The 1400-nt window shown below is 40.0% G+C and overlaps 1 pseudogene; it reads left to right on the top strand.

Moving 5' to 3' along the window:
* The first annotated feature begins 1078 nt into the window (after nucleotides 1-1078).
* On the top strand, nucleotides 1079-1167 carry LOC115527875 (annotated as a pseudogene).
* Nucleotides 1168-1400: the final 233 nt, after the last annotated feature.

Below are 1400 nucleotides of genomic sequence, written 5' to 3'. Positions count from 1 at the left end.
TGTTAACTTATGACCTCCCAGACGCTAAGTCGCGCTTGCTGTTGGAACACAGTCCGTCAGGCCCCTCCGCTTTTGCAAGCCAGACTCGAGGGCTCTGCTTGGCTGGCGAGCCGCCCGTCCGTCCCGGCTCCCTCCCGCCAGTCCGTGGAGCGCGCACCGCCTCGCCGCCCTTCCTACCCTCTTCCGTGGGCCTCTCGTCTGCACTTGGGTCCGGTGACTCCATTCTGCTAATCCTCTGGCGGTTTTCTGGGTTATTTAGGCAGGTGTAGGTGGAATCTAAGTGATCAGCAGGACGCGCGGTGAGCCCAGCGTCCTCCTACGCCACCATCTTCCTGGGCCTCCCGTCAATTAATCTTCAACAAAGCAGGAAAGTCTCTTCAACAAATGGTGTTGACAAAACTGGACAGCAACATGCAGAAGAATGAAACTAGACCACTTTCTTACACCATATGCAAAAATAAACTCAAAATGGATTAAAGACCTAAATATGAGACATAGAAGCATAAAAAAATCCTAGAGGAAAACACAGGCAGTCACCTCTTTGACATCAGCCATAGCAACTTCTTTCTAGATATGTCTCCTGAGGCAAGGGAAACAAAAGCAAAAATAAACTTTTTGGATTCACTCAACTTTATATAGTCATGTCAGTATAATTCTTTCAATTAGGAATCACAATATATATATATATTTTTAAATCTGCCTATAAAAGTAATGAAAATCAGTATAAGATCCATTGGGGAATATTCTAATCCTCAACAGAAACTGGTTTTATTGTTAAAGTTTTACACTCAGTCACACCTTATAAAGGGACTGTTATGTGATTAAAAGCCCATGGGTAAACAAGGCTAATTATATTGTTGGTCTTAGTCCAACAATGATGTACTCTTGCAATTTATTAATGAGTTTATTAGGTTGCCAGATACCAATTGTATTAAACCAAACTGTTTTTTCCTTAGTGTTGCCAAAACATCAGGGCTATAAAGTAAGATATTTTACATTAAAAATGTTAAATAAAAGATAAAAGGCTTGAGTTACTTTATAAAACAAAGCTAAGGGGTTTTAAAATTAGGAAAGCTTTATTGCTTCTCGGCCTTTTGGCTAAGATCAAGTGTAGTAAAATTAGGAAAGCTTTGTTTTATACTTTAAGATCTTAGCAAATCAACTATTGTTTGAAAATTGTTCTGTGACATGAGAGAAAACCTCTGTCTAGACTTGGAACAAGCAAGTACAAAATGTGGAAAATCATCACTATCTAAATGACATGGAAGGAGAACTTTTATTTTATAGCTACTGGCTGTTAAAGGGGCTAGTAGTGTCAGAATTATTTGACAAGGGTAAGACTTTCCCCTTGACCTTCATGAACTGCCATTTTAACCTACCTTTCCCGATATCTGATACAT

The sequence above is a fragment of the Lynx canadensis genome, chromosome D2 (genome assembly GCF_007474595.2).
Source record: "Lynx canadensis isolate LIC74 chromosome D2, mLynCan4.pri.v2, whole genome shotgun sequence".
NCBI lineage: Eukaryota > Metazoa > Chordata > Mammalia > Carnivora > Felidae > Lynx > Lynx canadensis.
This window is presented reverse-complemented; position numbering and strand designations above follow the sequence as displayed.